The sequence below is a fragment of the Echinops telfairi genome, unplaced genomic scaffold, assembly GCF_000313985.2.
Source record: "Echinops telfairi isolate 266 unplaced genomic scaffold, ASM31398v2 ScPeMD7_7458;HRSCAF=8496, whole genome shotgun sequence".
Lineage (NCBI taxonomy): Eukaryota > Metazoa > Chordata > Mammalia > Afrosoricida > Tenrecidae > Echinops > Echinops telfairi.
This window is the reverse complement of record NW_022111358.1, coordinates 39,652,520-39,674,503: the sequence shown is the minus strand read 5'-3', so window position 1 is coordinate 39,674,503 and position 21,984 is coordinate 39,652,520. Positions and strand designations below refer to the sequence as shown.

Genomic DNA, 21,984 nt, shown 5'->3' with positions numbered 1-21,984 from the left:
ACTGCTTGGTTGGCCTCCCACGTGATGCTAAAACCTAAAGCCCTGCTAGAGCTACATAAACATATTCTATCTCCCCTGCTACCTAATATCTTGTATTCTATCTCTTCCCTCAACCCCAGTGCTTAGGACAATTGCTTTAAGGCAGTAGTTCTCAGTCGATTATGCCAAATTAATGAGGTAGGTCAAATTTAGGCCTGTTCATGACCTCGCCATCCATCCACATTTCATGACACCCCATTTTCTCCCCGAGTACTCACTTCTACGACAGCGGCATCCATGGCAGCTTGGAAAGCTACAAAACCTTTCTCCCAGAACTCGGAGCCTTCACATGGGATTTTTTTCATCCAGAGCATGACAGTGAACTTTAGAACAAGAAGAACACAACCGTTCTGATGCGATAGGGCGGTCCTGGTTAGAGGGAAAACGCATATGACTTCTGAAGTTCAGCTACTAAGTAGGGTCCTCCAAGTCCAGGATACCGGAAGCCCGTGCTGAGGAGTCTCAGTTAGGTTTGCGGAGCACACGCTCAGAAGGTAACACAGCACAGTTGGCTGTTCATTTTAAGACCAGTTTTGAGTACGGTAATTATTAAAATTCCGTCTTCAGAATCAACTCAATAGCAGCAAGGTTGGTTTGGGGTTTGTATTTGTTGTTTGCTTGATGACTCTCTCCTGAACCAAGAATGTTTTAATGTGTTCTGTTCTTCTCTGGTTGGAACAAACTAACGAATAAAGAAAAACATTTTTAAGAGAGGGTAGGGAAACATTGAGCAATAGTGAGACTTTTTATGGGATAGCCAACATCATAGTTTCTTAAGAAGATAAGTTAATTTAAAATGTAGGTTTTATTTCTTTCACGATGAATCCCTTTTAAATTACAAAATCAAAACTGTATGCAGTGTGTGTGTGTGTGTGTGTGTGTGTGTGTGTGTTTAGCTCATTTCATGACTGCTAGCACCTATGCCCCCTGGTGGCTCAAGAAATAATAACAAAATAAAACAATTTCTGACATGAAAGTTACCCGAATGGTGTCTATATTCCTTCATCTGGGGTTCTTTGTCCCCAGGAAAACTTAAAACGATGAGAGAACGTATCCTTAAAGATAATTCTCACTGCATCAAAAGAGTCATTGAATTCCACTCCATTCATGCTTTCTTCAGTAGGGAACCCCATCATTGTTTTTCCTGACATTAACAAAAAGAAAATAACTGTTAACAAGACGTGGCACTGACCCGACAGAAGAGATTCAAGCTCTCCAGGGAAGAGAGAGGGCAAGTCAAACCGGGGCAAGGAGAACAAGCAAGAAAGAGAGGTAAAACGAGAGAGGCCGATGTCTAACCCGCTGGATAAAATGACAGGTGTTGTGTAGTATAAAGTGGTTGTGCTGCCTTTCCAAATAGGCAATTTCATAAATAATTTAGAAGGCAATGAATTTGAAGTAAAAGGAAACTAATACAGACATTTAAAGTCATATAATTACAGGTCCACTAGAAGTTTCAATGTCTATTAGGTGGGCTTCAAAAAAGTCATGGAAAATAGAATGTAAACATCATGGATTTTTTGCATGAGCTTTCTAAAGGCCTCTCCCCTTGTAAACCATGCATTGTCATTAGATAACACATAACAAGATATGTAATGTACAGCAACATAAACCTATAATGTCTATATGTATCTGCAGGTATGTATGCATGCACGTATATACATATATTTCCACACGACCGTGATTTCATTATGGTCCATTTTCCAAGGACAATCTGTGGGTCAATGTCCAGTCACATGGTATATTAAATTTGAACATTTTTTTCCTCCAGCAACTTCCTGTACTAAAATATATAAGGAATTTGCATAACTGTTATTGGGAGCAAGGCTAAGAGAACAAATTGCGATATGGGTCCGTATTCAGAGCTCTGGGACAGGAGTGCAAAGTGTAATTTACATCTAGCGGAAAACAACCCAGGCTCCATCTTAGTCGTGGCTTCTGAGCTGGGAATGTGACGCCAGTCAGTCGGAGCCCAGGAGCATCCGATGTGGCACCTGGATTGTATTGACCATCTTGAGGCGGAAGTATTTTTCCCCTGGGATTGATAACATCCAGGGCCCTAGGTGTGGAGCCCTCGGTACTCTCTTTAATCGCTAGGTTTCTTTCCACACCGTTCTCTCCTTTCATATTTCAGTCTTGAAGTCAGCCAGGCCGCTTCAGCTATATAATGTCTCCCATTCTGGATGTTGTTGCAATTCAACATCTCCCTTTGTCGTCTGCATTTCCTGCAATCATTGTCCTTCTCGAAGCTCAACTTGTGCCAAGTGGCCAGCAGCAGTGTTCCGATTTGATGGCTGACTTCTTTTGATAGAACCGGACAGCTCCTGATGATTTCCGAGCTACCTGGCAAAATATTTCAGGACATCCTATAAATGTCCTACCCCAAATCTCTGAATCCCTGTGATGCTTCCACACAGCGACCTCTGGGTATCAAAGACGGGATAACTTCAGCAAACTGTGGCACAGCTACGTATCTGAGGACAGTAGTGGTTTCCGGGCTCACCTTGACCCTTTATGCTTGCCACTGGATGCTTGCTAGACCTTAAGGCGGTCACCTCAGATGAGGGCTTTCAAGTGCCCCATTGTTTTGACTGGCTTCCTCACCTCAGAGGGTGACGTCATGCAGGTCTTTGAATTGTCAGTCCTTCTTTCCCACCCATTTGTATTTGGAGTTCAGAGACACCTGGTAACCTAGACTTTTGGTTTTTGTTCCACCCTTTATTCTTTTTTTTATTCATTTTATTAGAGGCTTATACAGCTCTTATCACAATCCATACCTACATCCATTGTGTAAAGCACATTGGTACATTCATCGCCCTCATCATTCTCAAAACAGTTGCTCTCCACTTAAGCCCCTGGCATCGGCTCGTTTTTTCCTAACCTAGTTTTGTTAGCAATATTGTCCAGGGGCGTTTAGTATTTCTAGCTCATGTATTTCAAACATCTGGCCAAGCGGAGCCTGGCCCTGGAGAAGGACTCACGAATAAAAAGAAGACGCTCAACAGGATGCATTGGTCCAGTGGCTGCAATGATTGGGACAAACCTAGAAGCGATTTGAGGCTGGCACAAGACCAGAAAGGCAGTGTCTTGTCCTGTTCCTCAGTGGATCACAGTGAGTTCATAGGATTACTCAACAGCACCAAAAAACACCATCTACTTGTTCTTTCCATTTTAATGCATTTGATTTAAAAAACCAAAACAGTGATCCTGTCACCATTGTCCCATCTTTCCAAGTATCCATCTATCCAAGTATATACTTGAACAACCCTAGACCATCTCTTTTTGATACACACTATAATGATGATAACATTTTTTAGCAAAAAAAAAACCCCCAAAACCTTCTTTAGGACAATAGCTTTCACAGTAGGAAAACCTCCTTAGTGTGGGAAAGGAATATAAACCCATGCTGTTAATAAAGTCTAGAAATCCCAACGTCTATCACAGAACTCCCCAAGTGAACGTGTGTGTATGATGAACGAGGATGTTATTCCATGACATCTGAGACCACACCCTTCATGAATGGGGCTGAAGCCACTTTGTTCATTAGCTCTTGAGCTTTTGTGGATTCAGGCATAAATGCAACTATATAATTGGGATCATTAAAATCATCTCCTCATTCTAGATCCATGGCAGACAGTTGAGGGAAGTCGTTAAGGTGAGGCAAATTGGAGGAAAAGAGATATGCAAACAGCAGTCGAAGGAATGAGAGGAACCATTCCCATAGAGCAACGGGAGGAAAGAAAGCAAGTCGACCTGAGTTCAACTACAAATTCATCATTACACCCAGCATTAAGCCTTAAATTCTACAGTGTAACCTAGACTCCGTTCGCCTTCTTTCCAAGTTCCTAATGCGTCCATTGTCTGTGGCCCTTCCATCTCTAAATGTTTTGAAATACGTCCATTGTTCTTGAAAACAGAGTTGTAGCAGCGGTGCTGATTATAACTGAGAGTCTAAGTTTATCTTACTTTAAAGCAAGCGAAAGAAAGGTTGGGCTACTTCATGGATGGGCCCTGTGGTTTATAGCCATGGTGTTACAAGAGTCATATTGATGACCTGGAATCAATAACCAGCTTCCATCAGCCGAACAGGATGATGCCTGTAGCTTCAGCTGCCTGCTTGTGGAATAAAGAAGACGCCAAAGAAAACTCGTACGAGTTTTACAAAGGTGTCATCGCAGGAAAATATCCTGAATTGGACACGTAACAGAATGCATTTGCAGCCTGCTATGATAAAAACTCCCTTTCAATCTAACAGAATTCTGAACCGATGGCTATTGAAAGAAGGTATATGTCACATTCTTTAGATGATCTTGTTTAACTGAGTGGAGAATATATTGATATATATCTATTGATATATATTTATCTAGAACAATCATATATGAGAGCTAAATGATTCGAATCAAATATCCATGTAGGCTAGGATCCCATCATACATTTATATCATCTTTGTTCCCGGAAGGCATCAGCTTTGATCTTCTCTATTTACTGCCAAGTCTTAGCATCTGGAACTATGCCTGGAACACTATAGATAGTCAATACATACTCATCGACTAAAGGAGCATGCGCATATGCATACTCACACTCTGAGAACATTTACAAAATTAGATGCTAATGTACTAATACTTGAAGCATAGATATTTTGTGAATGGTTTCACCTCCTTGTTTATACACAAGAAACAAAATTACTCTTAGTACTCTTACTATTTTAATACCAATAGAGTTCAAAATGGAGCTCTTTTTCTGTTGGTATAAATGCTCCGTGTCTGTGTTGCAATGAGGTGAAAGTGAATCTGTGTGCTTTTTGAGTGTTCACAAAATTTAGTTATTAATACTGCCATATTAAAATCTGCATATTTTTTACATTGACCCTGGACTTCAGGGCTATGCCTTTTTCAAATTCAGATGAGTTTAGATATTAAAAACCACTACTTTTGTGATATAAGAAATGCGATTTGGTTTGTCCATTTCTGAATATGAACTATTTTAAAAAATACTACCCCCAGCAGGTAAAAAGATAACCCTATAAATGTAAAGAAAGCTATGCCATTTACCCTCATGCCAAGTCCCAGAATTGTAAAACCCTAGCCTGGTCATTAAAAATATTAGAAATTAAATACACATGAAACATTGAAGAATGATGATACATATCCACATGCATGAAAAAACATGTTTCCTCTCTTAATATAGACTCTGAAGCATACCAATACAGTCTCTCTTTTCATCCTCCATTTTTTAAGAAAGTTCTTGCGAAAAAGGGCCCATGTTTGCTGACTCAGACTGATGTGTCTCTTGCTCGTTTTGACCTCTTTGTTTGTTTGTTAAAGGAAGTATAGGAAGTACACGTGGTGTTCTGTACTAGAAAAGATTGTGCAGTCAAGGAAAACAGACATACCATCTGTTTCCAATTGCATATCTAGAGAATAAGGTATCCATATGTACAATTAGATGAATGATGTGCTAAAGTTGCCAGTATTGAAAGGAATAATGTTAAAACAATATGAGATACTACTTACCTCTCATTAGGTTGACAACATTTGTAAAGTTTAGAAGCATCAGCTGTTGTCCCCGGAGCATTTTCAAAGCAAATTCACTGCCATCAAGTTAATTCTGACTCAGAGTGACCTTATAAGACAGAGTGCTTATGGACTTTTGAGACTGTAAGACTTTATAGGAACAAACAATCTCATCTTTCTCATTTTGAGCAGCTGGTGGTTTCAAACTGTTCACCTTGTGGTGAGGCTCCCCGTAGAACAATAATAACAGGAGACGTCAGAAAATCACTTTCCACTACACATTGAGACTGGAATGCTCCCACCTAGCTGGTGGGACTTTAGAAATGCCCAACCACTATGAAAATCAATATGATACTTCATCAAACACATCCAAATGCAAGCACCTTATGATTCTTCCATTTCTCTATTAGGTATATAGACATATGCACACCTATGCTTACTACAGCAATTTCCATAAAAGCAAAAAAGTATGGGGAAAAAACCCTACCCCAGTTATAGTGGAATGGATGAATGAACTTTACTACATTCACATAATAGAATATTATACATCAATAAAAAACAATGACAACTCTTTTCGACGCTGCTGGACATGGACAAAATTAGAGAACATTATGCTTAGCAATTTAGTCAAATAGATAAATGTTTAATAACACCATTATTATATTAAAAAATGAAGTTAAAGAAACATGGTTTTTACACCAAAAGAGTTGAAGACTACAAAGAGGGAAGGGACAGGGGTGGAATCAGGGAGAAGGGAGGAATTGGGAATTATTAAAGAAGGGAGAGAGGCTGGGAGGGAAAAAAAGACAGAGAACCATATTTAGGGGGGATCTAAGGGGATGTTATTACTAATTTCGTCTGTTGACATGGGCTGTGTAACTATATACAATATATTTCCTTAGAAACCAAAATATATTTAAACCCAAACAAAGGAAGAGTGGAGGCCCCCAGCCGAAAAAAAAAAATCAATTCTTCAGAGTCACTACCCCTGGGACCTAAAGATTGGTCTGAGTAGTGAGCGAGTGAGCAAGCAGATGAGAGAGAGAGAGAGAAGTAGAGATGGACTTGGAGTCTTGAATGACATACAAATTCATTTCAAATATATGAAAGAAAAGAGAGAAAAGAAAAAGAGAGAGAGAGAGAAACCTCAACCATAGGCAATCAAAAGGGCAGTATTTGCCCTGGGTAAAGCCCAGGAAGCAGGAAGGGAGAGGCAAAAGGGATGAATGGGAACTTCGAGCACAGGGAGAAAGTAGGCAGCGCTGTAGTGCCCCGCAGAGATTTCAGTCAGAGACCCAAACAAAGTGTGCACGATCGGTTGAATGGATAACCATTTTGCTCTGAAGATTCATCCCAATCACAAGAGGGAAAGGAAATATCACCCTGTTTAAAACAAAACAAAAACTTCATTCTAATAAATGTAAAATTATTTAAAAACCTCCATCTAATGACTACAATAAAATTCAGGAAACAAGAGAGGTAGAAACAAATGAGAGAAAAAGAATGCAATTAAAGAAATAATGGTGAATATGCCTATGATTCAGAGAAGTGTTTATGTCCTCTCAAATTTCAAAACAAAACAAAACAAAAAAAAAAAAACACACAAAAAACACAGCAACAAGAAAGCCCCCTGCCTTGGCTATTGACTCCCTGTGACTCTAAGGCACAGAGTAGAACCGCCCCGTGCGTGTTCGATTCCACTAGGCCACCAATCAAACAGAAACAGAAAAATGCAACTTACAGTCATCAACTCGTTGTTGATGCAGAGTGATCGTATAGGACAGCATATAATTGCCCTTATGAGTTGTCTAGACTAACTCTTTATGAGAGTAGAAAGCCCCATTGGGTTTGAACTGCCGACCTTGTAGCTAGCAGCCTATTAGCTTAACCATTATGTCACCAGAGCTCCTCCGATTTCAAAAGGAGCTGAAAACATATGGAAATCATGAGGGGAACAAAATACATTGAGTAAAGAGCCAGAACCATTGACGGCAAACTGTTAGATAAAGAAAGTTTGATAAAGCAGTTAGAAATTGTGAGAACTTGGTGTACAGATGGCCATGCTGGACAGCGGGAACCCAAGAGTCATTTGTGGAAGTACACAGAAAATAAGTCTCCAGAGAACGCTCTCTATCCACAACTGAGGGATGGGAGGAAAGTGGTTACTAAACAGAGAGTTTTGGAGAGATGAGTATAGAAGATAAAAGGCATAAATGTGACTTGAACAGTTAAAACGATGTCAATCGATCCCCCCGATGATGCCGGCTGGACCTGATCTGGTTTCTTACATTGTCTGTGTCCTTGGTTTGTGTTGTTCTGTTAGGATTTTGTTCACCCATATTAGGTTGTAACTCTGAAGTGTCATGTCATTGGAGGTGACCCTCTCGAAGTTGTGTTCTACATTTTTCTATTTTTCAATATATGAAACCCAAGATTGATGAATGTATACAGACAGCAAGTAGAATAAGGGGGGTTTTTTTGGAGGGGGGAAATGGGGTATGGTGGTGGAGGGGCAGTGAAGGGGAGACAATGTCAAGGAGTCCATGTAGAAAAAAATATTTGGAAACTGATTGTGGTAGCCATTGTACAATTCCCCTTGACATGATTGAACTATGGAATGATATGAAATACACATTAAATTTTTTTTAATGGAGAAAAGTGGCAAAAGAGGAGATTAGACCGATGGGACTTGAGAAAAATTCAACCAGCATTACTGACTTGGAAGATGGAGGGAGAAGGTCATGCACCAAGGAACACAGGCACCCTCTACCCACTGTCAGACCCTCTGTTCTGGAGTTAATTCCAACTCATGGTGACTCCACAGGACAGAATGGAGCTGCTCCATACAGTTGGCAAGGTTGTAAACCTTTATGGAAGCAGACCGCCTCATCTTTCTCCCTCAGGTAGTATGGTGATGGTTTCCCATTCACCTTTCGATCAGTAGTCCCATGTGGGACACACCAGGGTTCCTTAGAATGGAGAATGAGGCAGGAAAAAATTCTTCAGTCAGCCCAGGACAGGGTGCTCGCACAAAAACAACTGCTGGAGGATCCTTTTCTGAGGTGCTTCCTTAGCGCACAAAGAAGGACATGGAGTTGTGTTGTCAAATGGGTGGCCTTAAGCAGAGGGATTTTCTAGCCAAGTAAATGAATTCTTGCTAGTAATGCCAAATTGGTCACACTTTGGAGATTGATTGAGGCAACTAGGACACAGCTCCAGTTGGGAGAGTAATGCTGTTATAAACAAGGCCGTCACCCAGGTTTCATGATATTGCCCAGGGACGCCTTCTTTCTTTCTGTCAATGCATGTGCTAGGGAATATTTATGCATAAACAGCAATCACCATAATGTAGCTTTCACAAATATGCTTATTTGCTTCTATTAAGACTAATCCCCCACCCCTGCCCCGTTGGGCCTCTTGCCATGAATAGTCAGAAGACAACATTGTTTACTGTGGTTGCCTGATGTCCCTAGCTAGTTTAAATTGCTCCAGAGAAAAATTGTGTGACCCAGAAATAACAAATTGGTTATCACAAGCCAGCTAATTTCCAGTCAGAGAGAATGGCTATGGCCCAGAAAAGAATGATATTGCACAGCAGCTAAAACAAAGTTCTTAGAAATCTTCTAATAAGTATAAGTTTTCATGATAAGAAATATTCTTATGCCAGCCAGAAAAAAAACAAACTCAACACTCTGTGTGTGAGAGAGAGGAGAGAGAAAGCATGCAGGCGCCTAATAAAATTGAAAACACACATCAGACAGAGCAAGCAGATCAAATGACTTCAGCAAGAGCTCCTACTGGTAAAGTGGCATCCCACAGTCACGTGGCTTTCAATATCTCCGTATCAAGTCATGAGTGTAATTTGTTCAAACATAGTTCAGTCGGGCAGTCGACTGCTTTCATTCTCACACTGACCATATAACATACTCTGAAACGTGAAAAGTCAAAACAAGTTCCCAAGAACTTACAGCTTTTCATAGCATAGTACTTGGCACTCTCTGGCATCAAATGTTATATTTCCATATGCAGTTGTAGTGGTTCACTTACTCTCAGAAGAGCTGGAACAAAATTCTAGAAACACAGTTCATCCGCGGGTCTCTGCATGTCCTGGAGAAAAAGTCACATTCCTCTTGGGTCACTACTACATGATGCTTTTAATCTCCTGTTTATTGTGAATAGTTCCCTTGTAGATGGATTTCCAAACAGGATTATGGTCTCAATTCAGTCAGGCTGCCAAAAACTCTGTGCTCATAAGAAGATTCTTTTACTGTTTTCCATTTCTTTGTCTCCCAGCCAGTTCCTCGGCAGGGAGTTCAGACTTGCAGATGGTTGGCTGGATGTATCAAAACATGCAAACCGAAGGAAACTTAGACTTTTCAGTTAGAGTTTTGATTGAAGGCTCTATTGGGAGAAATAGTCCCAAACATACTCTGTTTAAACAAAGATAAGTTAAAAGTCACACCAATGGGGAGCAGAAAGAAGGGAGAACTAAACGGAAAGATTTTAGTAAAAAATGATAGCCATGAATATACAAATCAAGTCAGAAAGTAACTCAACTCTTCTACCGAAACGAGATTTCTAGAAATAGGGTAATGGCGCAACTGAATTTATTCTTGGGGTAACAAAAGGCATTCTGAATTTTCATCTGCATTTCAATTGCACTGAATACATATTAATTGTAGCATCTTTCCTGGAGTGAAAAATAGGACCCCCTGTAGAATAGCAGCATAGAAAATGCCTGCACTCACAAAGCCTCCCATTTGTTATGTTTCTAACAAGAGCTGTTCTCTGTCAACAACCACTGGCTGTTCTTAATAGGCCCTACTTTCCGGACCCGTGGCAGAGATATTGGGAATGTCACATTCCTTCTTTTTTGAGCCTCTAATGTGCCAAAGAACAAACTGGAGCTTCTATTCAAAGTAAGCGTTTGTTGAAGGAGCACAACAATCCAGAATTGAGCGGGTGTCTTCTACCGATCAACCAAAGTACTGCAGCCACAGGACATTTCCAGAGCTGAAAGGCAGAGGCGCCAAGAGTTTACACACACACAAATTCTAACTGGTTGGAATTTACAAAAGTAGTCTTCTCACAGTCACAAGAGAAGGGGAAGGCTCCCTAAACATTATTTTGTGAATGATAAAGTTAGTCATTTAACCCCTTCGAAATGAACACTCTTTCCAGGAGCACACTGCGTGAGGAAGGAGGAGGGAAGAAAGTTACCTGAAAGGCCTTTTGAAATCTGCTGGATGGCTGACTTGTGAAAATAAGCTCAGAATAAGCAATAAGTAGAAGCACAAAATAAATAAATAAAATGTACTTTGGCCTGCACCTTTCACAGAAACCCGTCCTTAGGCCAAGGAACCTGTACTTCTGAGCTCCTTCACCACCCCCCACTTTGATGGACCTTTTCCTTTTTAATTTTTAATCATTTTATTGGGGATCCTCCAGCTCTTATCACAATCCATATTCCACTCTGTCAAGCATGTTTGTACATATGTTGCCATCATCATTTTCAAAACATCTTTGTTCTATTTGAGCCCTTGGTATCGGCTCGTTCTCCCTCCTCCCTCACCCTCCCTACCTCATGAAGGCTTGATAATTTATCCTTTTTTTTCATGCCTTACACCAACTGCTGTCTCCCTTCACCCACTTTTCTGTTGTCCATCACCCTGGGAGAAGGTTATATGTAGATCATTGTGATTGGTTCCCCCTTTCTCCCCCACCTTCCCCTTCCCCTCCTGGTATTGCCACTCTCATATGGGTCCTGAGGGATTTATCTGTCCTGGATTCCCCATGTTTCCAGCTCTTATCTGTACCCGTGTACATACTATGGTCTAGCCAGATTTGTAAGGTAGAATTGGGGTCACAATAGTGGGGTGGGGGAGGAAGCATTAAAGAACTAGAGGAAAGTTATCTGTTTCATTGGTGCTATACTGCACCCTGACTGGCTCATCTCTCCCTTGTGTCCTTTCTGTAAGGGGATGTCCAATTGTCTACACATGGGCTTTGGGTCTCCACTCAGCGTCCCCCTCATTCACATTGATGTGATTTTTTTTTGTTCTGGGTCTCTGATGCCTGATACCTGATCTCATTACCACCTCATGATCACACAGGCTGGTGTGCTTCTTCCATGTGGGCTTTCTTGTTTCTCACCTAGATGGTCCCTTGTTTATCTTCAAGCATTGACCCCAGATGCTACACCTTTTGATAGCCGGGCACCATCAGCTTTCTTCACCACATTTGCTTATGCACCCATTTTGTCTTCAGTGATTGTGTCAGGAAGGTGAACATCAGAGAATGCTGGGTTATTAGAACAAAGTGTTCTTGCGTTGAGGGAGTACTTGAGTAGAGGCCCAATGTCCATCTGCTACCTTAATACTGAACATATAAATATATGTACATAGATCTATTTGATGGAACATTTCTAAAGAAATTCTAAATTGATCACAGTTTTTCAAGTGTTTTCTTCTGTGTGAGCTTACCAACTCTTCACCTTGCTGTGTGTGTGGCTTCATCTTTAGGGTAGCACTTCCAAGGGACTAACTCATTGTAAAGGCTTTTCCTGTTTATTACATGGTCCTGTGTGAAGTGAAATGACTTAATTATGCTTCTTTTATCCATCAGCCTTTGTAAATCACTTTGTAACTCACTAGGCGGGAGTATTCAAATAAGGTGTTAAGGACTACAACTCCAGGTTTGGTCCCTTTTGCCATTCCTCTAGGAATAAGAGAGCATCTGAAAAGCAGGAACAGAGAGATCCCCACAATTGCCAAGAGAAGAGCTACTAGCAGAGCATTGGAGATTCCTGCTCGGACAGTCAGAGGCACAGAGGCAACAGACAACAGAGACTATGGTACACAGACAGAACTGGCAGAGACAGCAGAGGGAGTCATGCTAAGGAGACTATGAGGCAGAGTGACAGTGCAGCAGATGAGCTTCCTGACTCATGGGGGCAGAAACTAAGCTACTGTATGCCCGTGAGCTTGAGGACCAGGGAGAGATTGGGCTGCTGGCTGAGGAGAGGTGTTGCTATGGATCAAAGACTATATCCTTAATATTGCCTGATCTTGACTTGTGGTAACCTGTTAACTTCCCTAATCAACTCCCATAATCCTAAGTACTATCTGTTAGTTCTGTGTGGCCAATGCAAAGGATTATGGAATTCAGCAGGGAAATAGAGTGCTATGCAAGGCATGATTGGTAGCAGAATAGGATACAAGAAGGATGAAGGTAGGGTTAGGGTTAGGGTTAGGGTTACGGTTAGGAATTAAATTAAATATAAAAATAAAATAAAATAAAAAAAGAAGGATGAAGGGTGAAGGCATATATGGCTTCTGCCTTGTGGCAACTGGCCTTGAACTACTGGGTTTTCTTTCACCCTGGTATATTCAGAGGAGGTGAGATGTGGGCCCCACCCCATTTCCTTAGTTACCTAATGTAAATAGGCTTTTAAGACACCAGACACTCTTCATGAAAGAATCCAGACACTATCTGTCATTGGCATGTGTAGATGTGTTAATTAAATATGTGCAAACCACCTGAAAAGGCTGGGCTTTTTAAAAGGTAAGCTTACCTTTTAAACTCTTTAAGATGCTAGTGTTTATCATGAGACTAGCCAGGCACCACCAAGGATGTCTTCCCCATGCCATAGCTGGGACTTCTGCTTCCGTGGTCTCTCTTATTTCTCTTCTTCCTTTTTATTTCATTCAAGAAGGGGTATGTGAGAGTATAACTGAATAGGTAGAAACACTTGGCAGAGAGGGCCAGCAGTAAAAGGGATGAGCCAAGTCATTTTCTAAGGAATCTCCACTCCTTCAGAATGCATGACCTTTTGAGTACAAGCATTTAAGAATCATTTCATAAAATCTGATTAATCCTATAATCGTGATAAGGGTTAGGGCTTAATGGTTCCAAATCAATACACTTCAGATTAAAATTCTTTGAAATGTGCATATCAGCTGTTTGGCTAGGAAGGAGGGATTCAGAGTATAAATGAGAGGCCCTAGGCAATTTGGTTAGGAACACATTTTTCTTCAGGAAAAATTACTATAATTTTATGTGAAGGATCAAACTGTTCAGACACACAACATTTCATATATAAAACATATTGAACTAAATTAAAACAACATTCAACAATGTTCTGAGAAACAATGAGGAATAAAGATTCCAAAGTAGAGTAGCAATATTTTTCACCTCCGCCTCAAGAGAAATTGCAATTAAAGAGAAAACAGGATGATTAGCATGAGCCACTACAGAAGGCGTATGACTAGCCCAGAGTGAAGTGTTAACCCTACCATCGGGAATGGAGACGTCACCATCGGATGATACTGCGGCACAAGCACTTCCTTGCGAGAATGTCAAGAGTCATTCTATTTTGGAATTCTGCTTCTCTCATTCTAGACATTTCAGTATTTATCCCTTGAAGTTCAAGGGTGCTTCCACTTAGAGAAGTTTACACATATTTAGTTAACACTTCTATATGTGTGATCACCTCTTCTCATCCGAAGGATCACGTCTTATGATCCTTGCGAAAGGATCACGCCGATGAAACACTGACCAAGACCACCAAGCCCTTACCACGGTGCATTCGTTGGCAAAGGTTTCACTCAAAACACACACTTGAATCCAGGGCCAAAGTCGAAAGGTGTCATTAGGGGCAAGCCGGTAGATCATCATAACCAGTCCATATCTTGTTAGATTAGAATTTAGGTATATTTGGATATTGAAAACATCCCGTGGATCTGAGTTCTTCGTATGGGTGTGCTTTGATTATTTCCATCAGGGAAGATACTTGGCTCAGTTACCTTGCTTGAGGAATTAGCCAGATGAGTCCATACCACAGTTGTTGATATGGACCTACAATACAAACAGCACTGTTTCTAACTTTGGACGATCTTAACTCTTTTTTTTTTTTAACTTTTAATATTTTGTTTAAAATATTTTGCTTAAGCAAGCAAATAAAAAATAATCATTTAAAGTATCTCTGAAAACTATGCTTTCAAAATTCATATCATATATATGTGCCTTATTTTATATATTCATTTATATATTATTAAACATTTTAGTTGCTTCCAAAATTATATTTTCAAAATATATAGAGTTTCACCTGCATTTTTTTGTCCTTCTTGAAAGTTTCTCATTTTTGCTGTTGTATTTTGTGACTTTTAGATCCCATGAACTATTATTTTTTGTTATACAACTTATAAAATGTATTATTTCTGCATATGAGAAAGTTTTCACATATCCAAGGGGGTACCCCCCCAAAAAAAAACAAAAATGGAATTTGGAATTTTTCTTTGCAAAGCTATGTATTTAAATTTTTTTACAAAACAACCTTATCGCTTTCAAAGTACTCTGCGTTACACTTAACACATTTGTCAAATCTGTGATTCCATTCTTGGAAACATTTTTCAAACTCATCTGTTTAGATAGCTGACAGCACCTCCCTTGTTTTTTCCCCTCGCCTCTTCTACATCGTCAAATCGCTGTCCTTTCACGTCCCTCTTCTTTCACAGAAACAAAAAGAAATCACAGGGAGCCAGGTCAAGTGAGTGAGGTTCAGGGGACAAGACAGGCATGCTGTTTTTGGCCTCAAATTGGCACACTGAGATGGCTGTGGTAGCAGGTACATTGTTGTGTGGTGGCCAAACTAGTCCCCTGTCTGCCACAAATCAGGTCTTTTTGGTCCCACACGTACACAATCTTTTTAGAAGCTTTTAAAAGAAAGCTTGATTAATAGTCCCTCACATTTAAAAAAAAGAGCATCGTCTTGATCTTTGATTTTACTTGATGAGCTTGGGGGGATGAGGTGGTATGGTGTCTTCCAATGGCTTTATTAATGTTTGCTTTCAGGATTGTAAGAATAGCACCATGTCTCCACACCAGTGATGACCTAAGGGGAAAAAAAGTCTGGGTTGCTTTGGAGCTATTCTTTCAAAGCACAGCATGTTTCCACTTGGTCTTTTTCCTGGGCAGTCAGAACCCAAGGCACACAATTCTCAGTGACCCTTCTCCTTCCCAAATCTTCCATTAAAATTCACTGACCTGAGCTCCAAGAGAGTCCAGAAAATGTCCCCATCTCTTCAATGGTCCGTTGTTGTCAGTCTTCAAGAAAAAGAGCACAAATTTTGTCAACATTTTCATCCCTTTGGGAAGTTAACGGATATCCAGAATGAGATTTGTCATCAATCAATATTTCCCCTTTTTGAAATGAGAAAACTCCTCATACACTTGCGTTGTTCCCATAGTGCTGTCCTTGTAAACTGTGTTCAACATCACTATAGTTTCTGCAGCTTTTCTCCTGAGCAGGAAACAAATTTCACAGCCACACGCTGTTCTATGAAATTGGCGATGACAAAAAAAGAGGTTTGAGCGAAACTGCTTTGAAGAAAAGAACTCACTGTGACCAAAGAGAACCTTCCCAGGCGATGCCACTGAGTGCACTAGCTCAGAGTGAGTTGCTAGATGTTTACCTAGTGGGGAAAAATGCAAACTACGAAAGTTCCACCCAGTGAAACTTTTTCTCGTTTTGGTGGTTTGGTCGGGGTGGGGGGTACCTCTTCGTATAATATGCCTGAACGTTAATATTGATTTTTTAATTTTTCCGTACTTTAAAATAAAAGAATGCCATTTTATTGTCTTTACATAAGGAAAAGTATGTCAATAGATAGTGTAATCCAAGATCATAATATAGTCTTCTTTCTTTAAAAAGCATTTTATTGGGGACTCGGACAATTCTTTTCACAATCCATACATACATCCATTGTGTGTCGAGCACATATGTACATTTGTTGCCCTCATCATTCTCAAAACATTTACCTTATTAAATATATGTAGGCTTTGTTAAACTAATGTCAACAGTGCTGTGTGTCAGAAATTTGAGCCAAGACTGATTCACTAAACATGGAAATTAAGCTCATTTTCTCTAGATATTTTTTAAGTATTTGTTTAAAATTCCAAGATTTCATTATTATATGTACTTTGAATTTGCTTCATTTCAGCAATCCACTTGGCATTGACCATACCCTTTCTTTTTTTGATTAGTTGGCATTTAATACACATAACATATCATTCCATATTTCAATCACGTCAAATAGAATTGTACAATTACTACCACAATCGGTTTCCAACCATTTTTTTTTCTACATGGACTCCTTGACATCATCTTCCTTTTACCACACCACTACCACTGTAAGCCCCTCCCCCTGAGCCCCTTTTTTGCTTGCTGTCCCTATAGGTTCATCAATCTTGGGTTTCACATGCTGAACAATAGAAGAGCACATAACACAGACTCAAGAGGGTCACCTCCATTGATATAACACCTCTGAGGTACACTCTACTATGAATGAACAAATACCAAACCAAACAGTACATAAAATTTTGGAAACCAGATCAGGTCCAGCCTGCATCCTAGGGAGGATCTACTGACAGGGTTTTAACTGTTCAGGTCAGATTTATGCCTTTGATCTTCTGTACTCTTCTCTCCCATGCACTCTCTTTAGGGACCATTTCCCTCCCATCCCTCAATTTTAGATAGGGGGTGTTCTCCAGAGGCTTAAATTCCACAAATGAGTCTTGGATTCCCACTGTCATCCATTGCCTTCTGCACACTGGATTCTCAGAATTTAGGCTCTGATACTGATACCTCCTTTGACTTCGGTTTATATGGATTCTAATCCTTCTGTGACAGATGAATGTGCTTCTTCCATCTAAATACAGTTGGCATCTCACTTAGATGGCTGCTTGTTTAGAGACAAGCCTTTAAGACCCCAGATGCTATTTTATCTGATAGCTGGGCACTATCTAAATTCTTTGCCAAATTTTGCTATAACACCGGTATCTTCTGTGTTCCCTTCCTGAGGACGAATATCCAGCAAGGCCATGAGATTAAAAATGATTGTTCTTAAGTTGGAGCTAGGATTTAGCACAAGCCCCAAACCCATTCCTGGATCTAAGCTTTGTTTGTTTCTTTTACTTTGCTGTCGCTTGGGAGTTAATATCTATGTCCTATCATTCCACAGTTTAATCATATCAAACTGAATTGTAAATTTACTTCTATAATCAGTCTTCAAACATACTCTTTCCTTCCTGGACTCCTTGACATCATCTCCTTTTTATCTCCCCCTCCATCTATATTTTCCCTCTCCCCCAAACCCTTGTTCCATTTGCTTTCCCTACAGGCCCAGCATCCCCGAGTTTCATTTATCGAAAAACAGAGAAACAAATAACACAACTTCAAGAGGATGACCCCCAATGGCCACACACTTCGGAGTTATACCCTAATATGAACAAGCATAGGCAACATAACAGAATGACCTTCACAAGATTGCTAGAATAATATACATCTTCAGACAGCATATAGGGCATTGATGTAGCAAGGCCCTGTTTGTTTGCCAACCAACAGTGCATCACTCTTGATAGTTATCTTCTGCTTCCTCAGACACCATGTGTTTTCTGACATAAGTCCTCAGGTTACAAGCTTGTCTGAGGTAGGATGCAGTTTCCCCAGTTGAGTTCCTGTAGGGGGTCTAACCAATACAGCCTCTGGAGCATGCCATGGGCCCTGAAATCTATCCAGGATCCACCATTCCATGACACCCTACCTGGATTCCCCAGATCCCCTCCCCCAGGCACCCTAGTTCAATTTTGCCCACCTACTGCACACCACTAAAGACTCTCCCCACCTAATGTTCTCAAAAGCGTCCTCATTCCGTCCTCCCCCCACCTGGAGGTCACCCTCCTCCACTCCCCTCAAAAGACATGCACCTATGTTCCCTGAAATGCAACTGTTCTCTCACCCCTCTCCTGTGCTGCCCCTCCCATAAGTGAGGCTCATTCCTCTGACAGGGCCACCTACCTCTCTGGGGGACCTCACCCCAGATCCACATGTCAACCACTCAGCAGACAGCATTCCCCAGCCCCCAACCATTTGATCCCAGCTGCCGTGAGGTGCTCTCCAACCAAGTGACCTACATTATACATACCAGGCGTGGATGATGTGTGGTTCATTGGCACTGCTCTGGCTCTATACCAGGCTGTTTGGTCCCCAACTAGAAGACAGGGTGCCCTACAAGTTTGAGCTTGTGCCCATTCCGCTGCTTGTTCCTACTGCAGGGGACTCGTACAGCATTTGTCCTTCTGTGCTTGACTAACTTCATTCAGCATAATGTCTTTCAGATTGTTCCATGCATTGAGGTGTTTCATGGTTTCATCGTTTTTCAGGGATGCGTAGTATTCCTTTGCGTGACTGTACCAGAGGTTTTTCTCTTAACCCACTCTTTGATTCCTGGGAATTTAGTCTGTTTCCAGCTTCTTGCTATTGTGAACTATGCTGCCATGAACGTGGGGGAGCAAATGTCCATTCGTGATCTGTTTCTTATTCCTTTTGGGTGTATGCCTAGTAATGGTATTGCTGGGTCATGTTATTTCAATTGCCATCTGTTTAGGTATCGCCCTATCACCTTCCACAGCGGCTGTAAGTATTTCCAAGTCCACCAGCAGTGGATTAGTTTCTATCTAACTGCACCCTCTCCAACATTTGTTGTTCTCCATTTTTGTTTTGTTGCATATCCATCACTGGCATATAGGAATCGCATTGATTTCTACTTATTAAGCTTGTATCCTGCTACTCTATTAAAACTCTATTGTTTCCAGCAATCTTATTAGGGACCACTTATGATTCTCCATGTATAAAATCATATCATCTGAAAATAGCAAAAATTTTCCTTCTTTACCCAATTGTACACCCTTGATATCTTGCCAATGTTTTATGGTATTGTCTAGGACTTCCAGCACAATGTTAAATAGAAGTGGGGATAGGGGACAACCGTGTCCAGTTCCCTTTTTCAGTGTAAATGTTTTCAGCTATTCTTCATTGAGTATAACCTTGGTTATTGGTTTTTCATATATGGCTTTTATCGTCTTGAGGATTTTCCCTTCGAATCCTAGGTTCTTGAGAGTCTTTATTAGGAAAGGGTGTTGGATGCTATCAAATGCTTTTTTTTTGTTGCATCAATTGATATGAACATATGTTTCTTGTCGATGTGGTGGAATACGTTAATTGTTGTCTGAATATTAACCCATCCCTGCATCCCTGTTATGAGTCCCACTTGGTCATGATGTCTTGGTTTTTTTTGACATGCCATGGGATTCTATTGGCCAAGATTTTGTGGAGGGTTCTTTGCATCTCAGTCTGCAGTTCTCTAACCTTGTGGGGCCTCCGCCTGGTTGTGCTATCAGGGTGGTGCTGGCTTCATAGAACGGGTTTGGGAGTTTGCTGTCCCTTTCTGTGTTCTGGAAGAGTTTGTGGAGGATTGGTGTCAACTCCTATCTGAATACTTGGTAGAATTCTCCTATGAAGCCATCTGGACTGGGGCTTTTTTTAGTTGGGGGGTTCTTGATCAATTCCTGGAGCCTTGATTTTGACTAATACTAATGCCAGGAAATTTGGAAGACAGCTACTTGCCTAACTGGTTGGAAGAGATTCATATTTGTACTCATTCCAAAGAAAGGTGACCCAATAGAAGGCTCACATTATAGAACAATATCATTGATATCACATGCAAGTAAAATTTTGCTGAAGATCATTCAACAACAGTTGCAGCAGTACCTTGACAGGGAGCTGCCAGAAGTTCAGGATGGATTCAGAAGAAAACATGGAATAAAGAATAGAATTGCTGATGTCAGATGCATCTTGGCTCAAAGCAGAGGATACAAGAAAGATGTTTACTTGTAATGTATTGACTATGCCAAGTCATTTGACTATGTGGATCATAATAAACTATAGATAACCTGGAGAGGAATGAGAATCCCAAAACACTTCATTAGGGTACGTGTACATGAATAAAGAGGCAGTTGTGCTAGCAGACCAAGGGAATAGTGCATGGGTTAAAATCTGGAAAGGTGTGCAACAGGGTGTATCCTCTCCCCATACTTATTCAATCTGTATACTTAGTAAATCACCAGAGAATCTGGGTTATATAAAGAAAAATATGGCATCAGGATTGAAGGAAAGATTACTAACAAGCTACGATATTCAGATGACACAACCTTGTTTGCTGAAAGTGAGGAGGACTTGAAGCACTAGAGGTTAGAGATCAAGGATTGCAGCCTTCAGTATAGATTACAATTCAATGAAAAGAAGATAAAAATACTCCCAGGAAGCCAATAGGTAACATCATGATAAATGAATACAAGACTGAAGTTGTCAAGGATTTTGTCTTGCTTTGAATCCACAATCAAGGCACATGGAAGCAGCAGTCAAGGAATCGAAAGGTGAGTTGCATTAGGTAAATCTGCTGCATAAGACCTCTGTAGAATACGGAAAAGCAGGGACATTACTTTGAGGACTAAGGTGAGACTGACCCAAGCCATGGTACTTTCTGTTACCTCCTATGCGTGTGAAACTTGAACATTGACTAAAGAAGACCGAAGAAGAGTCTATACATTTGAATTTTGGTGCTGGAGAAGAATACTGAAAGTACCATGGACTTCTAGAAGGACAACCGCTCTGTCTCAGAAGTATGGCCAGAGTGCTCCTGAGAGGCAAGGAAGGTAAGATTTCATCTCAAGCACTTTGGACATGTTGTTGGGAGAGATCAGTCCCCGGAGAAGGCTGTCATGTTTGGCAAAGCAGAGGGGCAGCTAACAAGAGGAAGGCCCTCAGTTTATAATGACACCATGGCTGCAGTGATGGGCTCTGGCAGAGGTACCATTGTGAGGTTGCTGCAGGACCATGCAGCATATTGTTTTGTTGTGTATAAGGTCCCTCTGGGTTGGAACTGACTTAATGGTACCTAACAAGAGCAACAACCACATATGGAAATTTGCTACAACATTCTTAGATGTAGGCTTAAATGTAGAGGTAATGGTGCTATAAAACCAATGCCACAGTGTTGTTGGTCAATGCAGTTGAGTCAGCCTGGCTCAGCCACCCTCTCTACAACAGAACCAAATACTGCTCAATCCGGCACCATCCTCAGAATTGTCATGTTTTAGTACATTGTTCCAGCCACTGTGGAAATCCATATCGACAAGCGTCTTCCTCTTTTCCCTCTACTATCCTAAGCATGTGGTCCCACACCAGGGTCCAATCTCTCCTGATAACGTGTCCAAAGAACGCGAGACAAAGTCTCCTTGCCTCTAAGGAGGATTGCAGTGCTAAGGGGTATTCTTGAACTTCTTTGAAGACAGGTTTATCTGTTCTCGGGCAGTCCACAGTACTTTCAATATCCCGTGGCATCACCAGGATTCAAATGCTTGAGTTCTTCTGAGGTCTTCTTTATTCTTTGTACAAATCCACATGTATGTGAGGCCATAGGAGCCCTGGTGGTGCGGTGGTTACGAGCTGGGCTGCTAACGGAAACGTCAGCTGTGTGAAACCACCAGCAGCCACTTGGGGGAAGAGCGCGCCGTTCTCCTCCCATACAGAGCT

The 21,984-nt window shown here is 40.9% G+C and overlaps 1 pseudogene; it reads right to left on the bottom strand.

The window, feature by feature from the left end:
* Positions 1 to 5,613, bottom strand: part of LOC123522717 — a 38,582-nt pseudogene extending 32,969 nt beyond the window's left edge.
* Positions 5,614 to 21,984: the final 16,371 nt, after the last annotated feature.